This window comes from Tamandua tetradactyla, chromosome X (genome assembly GCF_023851605.1).
Source record: "Tamandua tetradactyla isolate mTamTet1 chromosome X, mTamTet1.pri, whole genome shotgun sequence".
Lineage (NCBI taxonomy): Eukaryota > Metazoa > Chordata > Mammalia > Pilosa > Myrmecophagidae > Tamandua > Tamandua tetradactyla.
In genome coordinates this window covers 112805995-112820339 of record NC_135353.1, presented here as the reverse complement: position 1 = coordinate 112820339, position 14345 = coordinate 112805995, and the positions used below count along the sequence as shown (strand labels likewise).

Below are 14345 nucleotides of genomic sequence, written 5' to 3'. Positions count from 1 at the left end.
CTCAACAACAAAAGAGACAACAACCCAATTTAAAAATGGGCAACAGACTTGATTATACATTTCCTCAAAAAAAAGATATACAGATAGCCAATAAATACATGAAAAGTTGCTCAATGTCCTTAGCCATTAGTGAAAAGCAAATGAAAGCCATAAGATACCATCTTATACCATAATATACCATCCTTGGAATATTATTCAACTGTAAAGAGGAGTGAAGTTTTAATGCATGCTATACCATGGATGAACCTTGAAGACATCCTGTGAGTGAGATAAGCTGGACAAAAAAGACAAATACTGTATGAGTTCATTTATATAAAATAAACAGAATATGCAAATTCATAAAATCTGAAACTAGAATACAGTTTACCAGGGGCCAGGTGGGGGAAGGAAGCAAGGAGTTAATGTCTAATTGGTACAGGGTTTCTGACTGAGGTGATGGAAAATTTTTGGCAATGGATGGTGGTGATGAAGGCACAACTTCTAATGTAGTTAGCACCATTCAATTATATATTTGATAGGGATGAATAGGAAATATTACATTGTATAAAAGTTAATACAAAAAAACCCATAGAACTGTACAACACAAAGAATGTGCCCTAATTTAAACAGTGTGCTAAAAATAATATAATTATAATAATATTGTTGCATCACTTCTACCAAACCACCACAGTCACGTGAAATGTTAATAATAGTGAAAACTGCCTGTGAGAGGAGGGTATATGGGAATTCTGTGCCTTCTGCATGATTTTTCTGTAAACCTACGACTGCTCTAATAATAATAAAATAAAAAAAAAACAGCAGGTAGAACCTGCCTCCCCAGGGTTGGGACAATTTGGTCCCAGCCTGTGACCCTTACTGCAGCTCATTTCCTACTAGCTCTTAAGGGTCAAGATTTTTTTTTTTTACCAACCTCTGATTCTTAAATGCTTCCTTATTACTGACATCATTCAGCCTGCTGTTATCTGCAACCTCATTTCATCCTTAGTGCCAGTCAGGTGTTGGACCTTTCTTCCTCTCTCCAGACTTATTTTATGTTATTTTCCATGTATTCAGCTCTACCCATCAGATTATCCCTTTGGCCTTGCTCTGACTAAATTTCCCACTAATGAACATGGTGCTTCTCTTAACTTGGTCATGGTAGTCATAGGGATTTCCTACTGGAGTTCTTTGGTTGCGCTTAAGTGGACTTAGGCCAACAATCATGTTATCTCAGACTAGCCTCATTAGAAAGTATTCTTGGAGCTAAAAAATGGTAAGTAGTAGCAGTGAATGTGGACTGCTCTTTCTAAAAGTTAGGTAATAAAGGAAATGAAAGAGGATAGAAGGTAGTGCCTGGTAATTAAATTAAAGGAAAGAATCAGGTTTTTGGTATTCTTTTACATATCATTTTATGATAGAATTGACAAGCCTGATTATAGATTGAGGGGAAGGAGAAAATGAAGAATTAGAGATAGAAAATATGAGAGAACAAGGATAAAAAGAGCTGAAGCTTGCCAAACCCCAAACAACATCAGTCCTGTGAACCCTAAAGAATACTCAGAGCTCTAACTGAGATTCTACAAAAGTTTCACACACTAAGTTTACTTCTCAGAAACCTAAAGCTTTCAGATGGCTCCTAGGCCAGATAAGTCCTGAAACCCAGAGGTACCAGTCTCTCCAACATCAACCAGTTGCATTCACCTATCCCATATTGTCTATACCCCTTTTCAACATGAAAAACCTAGATTCGGGGTAGCCCAAATATCTCTAAAGATTGAGAGAAGGAGGAAAAGGAGGAGGGGTTATAACAGAGAAGATAGGATTTAAAAAATTAGTGTGACTACTGAATCATTATATCGATATTCTTTTTAATCTCCCGTGTCTTGGAGCAGCTAAAAGGAAAAACCTGAAATTGTAGAATGGTAACCCATACCAAACTTTAAAATCTGTTTTATAACTACTTGTTAAAATTGTACTTTAAAATCTATTGCCTTTTGTATATATGTTATATATCACAATTTAAAATGTAGGGCCTCAGAATACCATTCAGTCAGACAGCGCTGTAAAGTGTTTAAGGGTATAGGGTGTGCCTTACAGGTTAATACAAGCAGAATGCTTAGAACGAGTCTAGTATTAATACAAAATACTCAAAAAATATAGGTTTTTATTACCTTGGGTAAATGTTTCTATTATCATGATTCTTATAGATGTCCATTGTAAATTATTTATACTATTCCTTGGAAATGTCTTTGTTTTTTTCCGCTTTTAAACTTTTATTTACTGCAGATGATTGTTAACTTGTTACTCAGGGGATCTTATATTAGATTGACAAAGGCCGTATTAGTCAGTTGCTTTTGCTAGAGTCCTACAAACAGTTAGACCTTAGCACTAATACATGCAGTCATTGACTGTATCTGAAAATATTTCTGTGGCAATCAGATTAGGAAAGACAATAACTTAAGTCACCCAGTGATGTCTCATGGGATAGTGGAATATCCATCAGCTTCAGCTTTGGTATCTGTTAGAACTAGGCTGGAATCCTGGCTCTACCAATTACTAGTACTGTGACATTAAGTCTCAATGTCCTCATCCTTATAAATGATCTACTTCATATGAGTTCCATGGGTATAAAGATTAAATGAGACAATACGCAACTTAATGATGTTCACTGAGTGTACACTGTGCCAGGAATCGTTTTAAGTCCTTCATTTGATTATCTCTATTAATCTTCTTCACAGCAATCTTATGACATTGGTACTACTATTAGCCTCATTCTACAGGGGAGGAAACAGAAGCAAAGAGAGGTTAAATATATTACCCAAGGTCACACAGCCAGAAAACGACAGAGCTGAATTGGAACCAAGGCAGTCTAATGCCAAAGTCTGTACTCTTAACCTTATACTGCCTTCCATGCATAAATACACATCAAATATTGTAACTAGTTTCATATTTAGCACATAAAAGGTACTCAACACATGTTGGTGGCCTTGCAACTTGGAAATCTATTGCTAAATTATATGCTATGGGACAAAGATAGGTGGTCAAAATGATCAGTAGACTATGAGTCTCTTGCAGAAAGTAACCAAGTCATATTCATTTCAGACTCTCCAGGGCCTATCGAATAAGATACAGCATACAGTAAGTGCTCAATAAATGTTTGTTCTTATGAAGGGATTATAACTGACATTACTAGGTCACCATATTGTGTTGGTGATTTGTGTGTTAAATGGGGCATTGTTCACTATTGTAGTCAGAGATTGTCAATTAATTGAAAAAGACTTATTTGGAGAATTCAGGAGAGAAGTTGTTTTGACAAAACAACAAAAAAAATGTTCAGCTCCAGACTAAGTCTCTCTTATAAGTTAGGGGAGAGACTAAGTAGAGGCTCTAAAAAGTGCATTTATATGAGCATTCCGGGCCAAGATGGCAGCTTAACAATGTGCACATTTTAGTTCATCCTCCAGAACAACTACTAAATAACGAGACACAGTACAGAACAGCTCCTGGGGCCATGTCAGTGACCAGACACACAGTGTACCCCAATCTGGACCAGCTGGACTGGCTGTGAGCCCCCCAGAACCGTGAGTTCCCCAAGCTGTGGTGGCCAGTGCCTCTCCCCCACAGGCTGCTTCCCAGGGGAAAGGAAAGAGACTTGACCAGCAGCAGGGGCTGAGCACAACCAAACACCAATTGTGGAATTAATTCACAAATTCTGACTACTAAAAATAGGCCCCCAGCTCAGGTGAACCTGGTCAAAGTGGAGATCGCTCATTTTTGCCCTGGTGCCAAGGGGGCAGGGCTGATGGAAAAAGGAAAAAAAAAAGAAGGAAACAAAGTTTCTACAAAGGCTTGACTGCCTTTGGATACAGCGGCAGGGCTCCTCAGGCTGCAACTGCCCCAGGCGTAGGGAGAAACAAACTCGTTTGAGGGCTTGTCTGGAGCCTGTGCCTTCCCCAGGGGAGGGGTGAAGCCCAACTCAGGTGGAATCCCTCCCTCATGGAATTCAGACACCACGACTTGGTCATTTGAAGCCATTAAAACCAGCCTACAAACTCTCCTCTGTCTCCACCACGCCCCCAGCAGGGAGAGTCTGCCAAAGTTAAAGGTACTGCATCATCTTATGCTGGTGGGACCTGCAGTCAGACAAGTACCACATACTGGGCAGGATAAGAAAAACAGAATCCAGAGACTTCACAGGAAAGTCTTTCAGCCTGCTGGGTCTCACCCTCGGGGAAAACCAACTCAGGTGACTCTTTCTTCTGATAGGAGGCCACTTTGGTCTGGGAAAATCTGGCTGCAGTCTATGATACCTAAGTAGACCCTCCTAAGTGTTGGGGGGGGAGGCACCATACAAACAGGGCAAGAAACGAAAACAAGAACTGAAAAATTCTCCTCTGTTAAACAAAACTTAAGCTAGAGGTCCAGATAAAGCTGAATTGAATGTCAAAGAACAGATAGACAACAAATTCATCCAACAAGAAAACCCGAGGAAAAGAAGTGCAAGCAATCTCCAGAATAAATAATTAAGGTAATTAAATGCCTAGATGCCAGCCAAAGATAACAAATCACACTAGGAAAATTGAAGATATGGCCCAGTCAAAGGAACAAACCAACAATTCAAATGAGATACAGGAGCCAAAACATTTAATTCAGAATATACGAACAGACGTGGAAAACTTCATCAAAAACCAAATGAATGAATTGAGGGAGGATATAAAAAAGGCAAGGAATGAACAAAAAGAAGAAATCAAAAGTCTGAAAAAACAAATCACAGAACTTATGGGAATGAAAGGCACAGTAGAAGAGATGAAAAAAACAATGGAAACCTACAGTGGTAGATTTCGAGAGACAGAACATAGGATTTCTGAACTGGAGGATGAAACATCTGAAATCCGGCAAGAAAAAGAAAATATAGGGGAAAAAATTTTAAAATATGAGCAGGGACTCAGGGAACTGAAAGACAATATGAAGTGCATGAATATACGTGTTGTGGGTGTCCCAGAAGGAGAAGAGAAGGGAAAAGGAGGAGAAAAACTAATGGAGGAAATTATCACTGAAAATTTCCCAACTCTTATGAAAGACTTAAAATTACAGATCCAAGAAGTGCAGCTTACTCCAAAGAGAATCGATCCAAATAGATGTACTCCAAGACATTACTAATCAGAATGTCAGAGGTCAAAGAGAAAGAGAGAATCTTGAAAGCAGGAAGAGAAATGCAAACCATCACGTACAAGGGAAGCCCAATAAAACTACGTGTAGCTCTCTAGGCAGAAACCATGGAGGTGAGAAGACAGTGGGATGATATATTTAAATTATTAAAAGAGAAAAACTGCCAACCAAGAATTCTGTATCCAGCAAAATTGTCCTTCAAAAATGAGGGAGAAATTAAAACATTTTCAGACAAAATATCACTGAGAGAATTTGTGACCAAGAGACCAGCTCTGCAAGTAAAGGGAGCACTAGAGACAGATACGAAGACAGAAGAGAGAGGTGTGGAGAAGAGTGTAGAAAGGAAGACCATGAGTAAAGGTAAAAAGAAGGAAAATTAGATATGACATATAAAATCCAGAAGGCAAAATGGTAGAAGAAAGTACTACCCATACAGTAATAGCACTAAATGTTAAAGGATTAAACTCCCTAATCAAAAGGCAATCCATTTTTAATCAAATGGATTAAAAAACAAGACCCATCTATATGCTCTCTCTACTGAAAGGACATGAGAGCAAAGACACAAATGGACATTTACACACCAACGTTCATAGCAGCATTATTTACAATTACCAAGAGATGGAAACAGCCAAAATGTCCAACAATGGATGGGTGGCTAAACAAACTGTGGCATATACATACAATGGAATATTATGCAGCTGTAAGACAGAATAAAGTTATGAAGTATGTAACAACATGGATAGACCTTAAGGACATTATGCTGAGTGTGATTAGCCAAAAACAAAAGGACAAATACTGTATGGTCTTACTGAATAAACTTGGAATATTTCCTTGGTAGCAGAGACCATCAGGAGATAGAAATAGGGTAAGATATTGGGTAACTGGAGCTGAAGGGATACAGATGGTGCAACAGGACTGAATATAAAAACTCAGAAATGGACAGCACAACACTACTTCACTGTAATACAATTATGTTAAAATACTGAATGAAGCTGAATGTGAGAATGATAGGGGGAGGAGGACTGGGGGCATAAGTGAAATCACAAAGAAAGATAGATGATAAAGATTGAGACGGTATAATCTAGGAATGCCTAGAGTGTATAGATAATGACTAAATGTACAAATTTTAACATGTTTTTGCATGAGGAAGAACAAAGGAATGTCATTACTGCAGGGTGCTGAAAATAGATGGTAATTAATATTTTAAAATTTCAACTTATGTGTGAGACTAAAGCAAAAATGTTTATTTGGTACAAAATTTATATTTTGACTAGTGCATCTCCTAATATAACTTATGTAGATAGTTGGTTGAACAACATAAGTACAAGGAACCTTGGGTAGGACATTAGATTTTATTGGTTTGTCCAGAGTGATGCCCCAATGAATCCCAGAGTGATTTGATCAGTGAGTGGAAAAATGTTTGCAAAGTCCCCTTTGGGGAATGGTGAGAACAGGTGTAAATTCAGCCTCCCCAAGTCGAATTTCTTGATAGTCTCACAAGCAGTGCGGACAACCAAAGCTATAGGCTGAGCCCCCAGTTTTGAGGTTTGTTCACATGAAACTTAACCCCACAAAGGATAGGTCAAGCCTACTTAAAATTAGGCCTAAGAGTCACCCCCAAGAGAACTTCTTTTGTTGCTCCGATGTGGCCTCTGTCTCCAGCCACAAGCAAACTCACCACTCTCCCCCTGTCTACATGGGACATGACTCCCAGGGGTGTGGATCTTCCTGGCAACGTGGGACAGAAATCCTAGAATGATCTGAGACTCAGCATCAAGGGATTGAGAAAAACTCTAGAATGAGCTGAGACCCAGCATCAAGGGATTGAGAAAACCTTCTCGACCAAAAGGGGGAAGAGTGAAATGAGACAAAGTGTCAATGGCTGAGAGATTCCAAACAGAGTGGAGAGGTTATCCTGGAGTTTATTCTTACGCATTAAGTAGATATCACCTTGTTATCCAAGATGTAATGGAGAGGCTGGAGGGAACTGTCTGAAAATGTAGAACTGTGTTCCAGTAGCCATATTTCTTGATGATGACTGTATAATGATACAGCTTTCACAATGTGATTGTGTGATTGTGAAAACCTTGTGTCTGATGCTTCTTTTATCTATGGTATGGACAGATGAGTAAAACATATGGATAAAAAATAAATAATAGGGAGAACAAAGATCAAAATAAATTGAGTAGATTGAAAAAAAATTTAGAATGCATACCCCAAATACCTAAAGAGTGGAAGAATGATCAAAGGTGATGATGGAGTTATACAGAGAAGGTAGGGTTTAACAAATGAGTATGATTGCTGAATCACTATACTGATACTTCTTTTAGTCTCCAATATCTCAGAGCAGCTAGAAGTAAAAGCCTAAGATTGTGGAATTATAACACATACCAAACTCTGACATTTGTTCTACAACTAATTGTTGCAGTATGCTTTGAAATTTACTGCTTTTTTGTATATATGTTATTTTTCACAAAAAAAGAAAAAAAAATTCTTCTAGCTCCAGTGTTTTGGAGCAGCTAGGAGGAAAAATCTGAAATAGTGGAATGATAACCCATAGTTAACTCTGAAATCTGTTCTGTAACTGCTTGTTGAAGTATACTTTGAAAATCATTGCTTTTTCTTTCTTTTCTTTGTATGCATGTTATATTTAACAATAAAAAACATTTTAAAAAAACCACATATCCAGTTGTTTACTTGACATTGCATCAAAGGCACCTTTAGCTCAACACATTCTAAACCAAACTTACGATCTTTTCTCCTGAAACCCAGTTCTTTTCCATTCTTCCTCAGTGAAATGACACCACTATTTACCCAGTGGCTCAAGTCAGAATTCTAAGAATCATATTAGACACTTCTCCCTCCCTCACCTCCAATGGTCAATCCATTAACAAATTCTGTTAATATGACCTCCTACTGTTTTCTAAAATCAGTCCACTACTCTGCATCTTCACTGATAAGATCTAGTCTCAGCTATAATCCTTTATTGCTTAACTCTCTGTACCAGCCCCCTACCTGGTCTCCCTTAATGTCCTTCTGCCTCCTCTGATCACTTCTCCATGATGCAGCCACAGATATATTTTCATAATGCATATAAGATCATGATTTTCCTCTTCTTGAAGTCCTTAATGACCCTTCAGATAAAAACAAGACTCTTCAGGTTCTCTGTTGACTCCTGTGGAGTCTGACCCTTCCTCAACTTGCACTACATGCCCTCTTGCTCACTTTCCTCAATCTCTCTGGCCTTTCAGGTTTTTGAGTTTGCATGGCCCTTCCTGCTACAGGGCTTTTATTCCTGACATCCACTCTCTCTATTTCTTCCCCTCTGGGTGTAGTTAACTTTAAATTTTCCTCAAGTAAGCCTCCTCCGACCTCCTTTACTAGCTCAGATCGATCTCTCTGTCACTCTGTCTCCTTGTCTCTGTATCTCTCTCATAGCATACAGTATGTGCCAAACAAATAGCTGTTAAATAAATGGATTCCTAGTATGGAAGGCCTTAAAACTGCCCAGAATCCAGCTCTGCTGGTCCGCAGTGGCCAAGAATGCTAAATTTCAGTGTGAATTTATGTGTATCAGCTTTCACAAGGTTTGTGAAATTGTGTGCTATTTGTTTGGAGAGCATAACTAATAGCAAAAATTAGTACTCATTGACTTCCTATCTTGGAGGCATACTCAAGGATAGTGAGCCACATCCCAGAAATGCTTCCATATGTAGTATGCCTATTAGAAACCAGAACATTTCCACTTTGACTCCAATGGCGTAGAAGAACTCAGTTATGATGGCGTTTTCCTGTTAGAATCCACTACCAACAGCAGAAAGCAAAACCTGCATCTGTGCAGAGGGGATCCAAAGGTCCTAGGAACACGGAATGAGGGAACTTTGATATTTTGGATTAAATTAATTTGGAGCTCTATAAGTGTCTGAAGTATCAGATAAAGCAGTAGAACTCCTCTCATCTACAAGCAGAGGGAAGTGAGGTAATGTACCTAGGCTGGAGTTCTGGGAGCTGAGACCAGAGGTGGAATTAGAATGACAGGAAGTAAAGATTCCTGCTAAATAATAGATATAGCTGAGGGTATAATAAAAAACAGTACTCTTGAGCTGTTACGCCCTTTATCTGATCATTTTCTTGTAGGGCAAAGGCTTTAATTCTAATGAAGCCAGCCATTAACTAGCCTCAGCCCTGGACATTTGTGAATCAAATCAGCTAGATTCTGCTATTGAAAGATAACTTGTCTTCTTTCATTTTGGCCTACACCTTTAGTACTGAAGTGATAGCTCTGCCTCCCCTCCTTTCAGTTTATGATCTCCTATTGAAATGATAATGGTAACGCTGTCTCCTTTTCTGCTTTGAACTTGCTATTTGAAATGACCTCACCTCCCCTTGCTAAAATCCTTAAAAACCTTTAGCTGCCTAAACTCAGGGAGACAGATTTTGGACTGCTAGGCCATCTGCTGTCCCACTATTCGCCTAGTAATAAACTCTTTCTCTCTTCGAAAAAAAAAAGAAACAGTCCTTTTGCTAGTTTGAAATATGCTCTGTGGTGGAAATTCATAATTAAGTTGGCTGTTTCTTATACACAAAACTGGTAAACATAACATCAGTGTCTCCTCTTAAAACCAATCATGCCTCCCTCTTATTATGGGCAGATCAACATTCTGTCTGAGAAATATACTATGAAGATAAAGAGGACCCATGCTGTTTTGGTGATATAATCAATTCAAATTTGGAATGTAAAAGTTAAGCTAACATGTTTACTGATATGCATAATGGTTATTTTGCTTCAGTTATCAGGCATAAATAATGAGGAAGTTTGGAAGGCCAATGAAAAATTTAACTCTTTATTTTACCCTAGTTCCCAGGGGGTACAGATCTCCTTTTCAGAATCTGTCCATCCTTGTTTTCAGAGCCATAAAAGTGCTTGTGAGGATTAGGTTAGGCTATCACCTGAAAGAGTCAAGATAGGGGCTAAAGAAACTAGAGGCAGTTTAGGGAAGGGAGTAACTTCATGGGGCCAGGACCTCTCAGTGGTCAGAGGAATGTGAGCTGCTTCTTTTTGTTGAGATTCTCAGGATATTTTATTTTAAATGAAACATTATTAAAAAGTCCCCAAAATTGTGGCATATTTTAAATTCTCACATTAAACAAAATGACATTTTTAACAGGCACATAATACAAATGCTATTCACAAGATAATAAAAATATTCTTTTATATAAGTATAAAAATTCATGATGTGCTACAGGAGGTGTGGTACAGTAATGGGTCCCATGTTTGAATTCATATGATGAAAATGTTCTTTCAGTGTTGTCATTTGGCAATAAGGGCAAAAGTCTAAATTCAGTGCCCTTTGGGAATGTGATACCTTGGACAAATACTTTGGCTCTGTCTGTGGATAGGTCATGAAAGGAACTTAAAGCTGTTCAGAGGCCTCTGTAAGGAATGCAATAATCATTAAACACAGATGATTAGTGGCCAGTTGTTACAGTTTTTCCAGCAGAAAGAGTCAGTCTGCCAGTTGAATTGACAGATAATTGAAGTTGAGGGGCTTTAAACCCTAGGTATTAGCAATTGGGAATGGGTCATTGCTAAAGCCACCAGACTTTGTCCCCCCATACTAAAAATAACTTTCATAAATGAAAAAAGATGATTCTTAGCTTATCATTCATTAGACCAGAAATATTCAAATAAAGACCAGTGTTGGAGATGCCTGCTGACCTCCAGCCCTTCCCCAGTATTTCTCTCTCTTTGTCCCACTCATGTTGCCCTCGTTCCCATCCACCCAATTCAAAATTGGTTAAAAGCTGAGACTGACTCTGAACACTGGGAGGCAGTAGAGGTAAGATAATGACTGTGTGTGTGGTTGTATGGATTAAATAAATTCAGTCTTTTGCTTAGCATGGTGCTCCATTAATGTTAGCGATATCATTATTATTATTATTATTATTATTTATGTGCTTATTCACTCCAGTTGTGTCCTTTAGAGCCACCTTTTTCTTCACTTATCACTTGGCCTTCCTGAGATCACCAGTCCTAACTCAGGGTAGAGTCCGAGTTTCAATGTTATAGTGAGGAGTAAATAGGATAATGTATGTAAAGTACTTAACAGGGGAGTAGATATGGTGGCCATTACTATTAGCCGCATTTATAAAACTGGAAAATTTTAAAAAATTAACAGTAAGCAGCATTCCTTGCTCTGAAGGTCAGCCAAAAGGACTTCCTATGGATCAACTGCTGGTTTCTAACACCTGTATAACAATAACAGGAGAACAGGATGTATGTCTCTGTTCTCTAATGAGCAGGTTTCTTGAATACACCCAGAACCCAGATTGGTAGAACTGGGTTCTATCCTATGAGGTATGCACTATTGGCCCCATTTTAAAAATGAGGAAATCAAGGCCCAGAGAAGTTAAGTAATTTGATCAAGGTCATACAGCTAGTAATTGGTGAATCCAGTATCATTTCTTAACATGGTCCGATCAGTATCATTACTAGCATGTAAAAATTCTTGTGTAAAGCCAACACTGTCAGTTCTCTGGCATGAATTTGGGTTGTCTGGAAGATGAAGGTTTGTTGTGCTTTTTTTATATATATTTTTATTGAAAATTCTTCACACACATACAGTCCATCCAAAATATGCAATCAGTGGCTAATAATATCATCACGTAGTTGTATATTCATCATCATGATCATTTTTGAACATTTGCATCACTCCAGAAAAATAAAAAAAAAAACCTCATACGTTCCATACCCCTCACCCCTCCCTCTCATTGACCACTAGTATTCAAATCTACCCAATTTTTTTATCCCCCCCTATTATTTATCTATTTATTTTTCCTTATTTTTTTTACTCATCTGCCCATACCTGGATAAAAGGAGCATCAGCCACTGGGTTTTCACAATCACATGATCACATTGTAAAAGCTATATAGTTATTCAGTCTTCTTCAAGAATATAGTATGGTTCTTTTTTTTTTTTTTTGTATGCTGTATTGGTGTGGGGAGGTGTCAAATTTCATTCTTTTCCCATGTGAGTATCCCGTTATTGCAACACCATTTGTTGAATTTTTGTTTGCTTTTTTGTTTTTTTTGTGGGGGGGAAGTGCATGGGTTGGGAATTGAACCCAGGTCTCCTGCATGGCAGGCAAGAATTCTACCACTGAACTATAAAATGGTTCTTGATATAGCACAAGTGCTCAATACATTTTATTGACTAACTGAATGGAAGAATGAACAAGGAAGAATCTTGACTTTGTTTACCCAAGTTTCAATAGTTTACTTCAAAATATTCAAGAACTTAATTTGTGATTTGAGATCTCAGTTTTCCCCCCATATAAAGTTGAGGCAGTATTACTAAAGAACAGACAAATAAAAGTCAACAAACAAAACACTAGGGCTTAAAATAAATTAACAAGAAAAATTTTAATAAGAATGTAATCCATTTTGCTTTCCATAAGTGCATAAGTCTTCTCAAGAAGCTTTTCCAGATTGAACAAGGGACTCATAATGATCTTAAGACAAAACTACCCTAGACATGGAATTCTAGTGGCTACTGTTTTCCAAATTTTACTTCAGAGATTTACTCATCTTCACCTGCACATCACAAAAATGCATTCATTCTTGATATAAACACTTAAACATCTATTCATACACTTGAATCTACAAGAAAACTTTACAGTGTTGTCGAAAATAACCTTGGTTGGAGTGATAGGAATCCTATATTGAGTAATACTTTCCAAATTTTATACATTGAGAAACTAAGGCTAAAAGAGATACTGTGATTTTGGGGGTTTGGGAGAATTTGTTGAGGAGCATACACTTATTTTTATGGTTCCATGTCAATACATTTTACCTTGTAAGTCAGGCAGGAGAAATATGGCATAGTGAGGTAGAGAGTTCTTTATAGAACTCCTACTACAGGGACATTCTTCAACAAATACATAAGCATGTTATTTAATCTCTGCCCCTCAGTTTCCTCATTAGTAAAATAATGACCTACCTATAGGGTCATCAAAAGGATTCAAAGAGTTAGTATATACAAGAGGCTTAGTGCAGAGTCTGGCACATAGTAAATGCTCAATAACTGTTAATAATTACAATAATAATAATAATACCTGTCACTCAGAGTACAGGAATGATAAGACTACCCCTAGGGACTTTATAGTCTAGTAGAGGGAGGCAATTACAGCAACAGATATGTGCCCTTAGTTTGGAGAAGTGCACAGAGGAAGTAATGGTCAGTTCTGGAAGGATTTGGTAAGGAAAGGAGATGAACTTGAGCCAGTCCTTTCAAGAGGGATGGAATGTTTAGGTCATTTCATACAGAGAAAAAAAAGTGAGTTAAGGTCTAGATATTAGAAATAGCCTGCCATTATCAGGGATTTGCAATCCAGGTAAGGACCAGAAGAGTAGGAAAAGCTCTGCAGCTTGAGAGATAGGCAGGAGCCAGATCACAGTAAGTTAAAGGATGACTCCTAGGGTCCTGCCTTGTATGTTGGGGTACATAGTACCTGTTCCAGCGAAGTACAACCCCAAGACCAAAGAACATGCCAGGCGGAAGATTACCCATGAGTTTTTTTAAATTAGGGACTGTGCTAGTTTGAAGGTATTATGTACCCAAGAAAAGCCATGTTTTAATCCTGATTCAGTCTTGTGGAAACAGCCGTTTCTTTTAATCCTGATTCAATACTGTAGGCCAGAACCTTTTGATTAGATTATCTCCATGAAGATGTGTCATGCCCAGTTATGGGTGTGGCCTTTTTATTAGATGGAGATGTGACTCTGTCCATTCAGGGTGGGGCTTGATTAGTTCATTGGAATCCTTTAAAAAGGGAAACATTTTGAAGAAACCTCAAAGCTGACTGAGCAGATGTAGACATTTGGAGAACAGTTGCTTCAGAGCACAGAGAAACAAATGCTTGAAGATGCTTGGAGCCCAGCATATGTCGTCATGAGATGTTAGGCAAGCCAGAACCTGGAGAAAGCCAAGGGAAGCCATGAGATGAAAGCCAGCCCCAGAGAAACAAAGTGAGGAACCCTCATAGGAACAGAAGCTGAAAGCAACAAAGCCCAGGAGCAAGGGACCAGTAGACGCCAGCCACATGACTTCCCAGCTGATAGGGGTGTTCCAGACCCATCAGCCTTCCTTGAATTAAGGTATCTTTTCATTGATACCTTAGTTTGACATTTTTATAGGC

At 38.3% G+C, this 14345-nt stretch overlaps 1 protein-coding gene across 5 annotated transcripts in view; it reads left to right on the top strand.

The window, feature by feature from the left end:
- KLF8 (KLF transcription factor 8) overlaps positions 1 to 14345 on the top strand; it is a 267384-nt gene that overhangs the window by 183925 nt on the left and 69114 nt on the right. The gene's annotated exons all lie outside the window — the stretch shown is intronic.